A 206-nucleotide genomic window follows, 5' to 3' on the forward strand; every position below is an offset into this window, starting at 1 on the left:
AGTGAGAATATAAAAAAAATTAAAATAAAAACGCTTTAAATATTTTTTAAAAAATAAAAAATTAAACTAATAATGAGACTTTAGAATATTGCTTTCAAATCTTGCAAATGTGAAAGTCTTTTTCGAAAGATTTTGTTCGATTTTTATATAATGACTTGTAGATATAAATAGAAATCTCAATTATGACTTGCGTGTATGAATTTTTT

The sequence above is a fragment of the Theobroma umbraticum genome, unplaced genomic scaffold (genome assembly GCF_002168275.2).
Source record: "Theobroma umbraticum cultivar Fairchild unplaced genomic scaffold, ASM216827v3 scaffold_50.0, whole genome shotgun sequence".
NCBI lineage: Eukaryota > Viridiplantae > Streptophyta > Magnoliopsida > Malvales > Malvaceae > Theobroma > Theobroma umbraticum.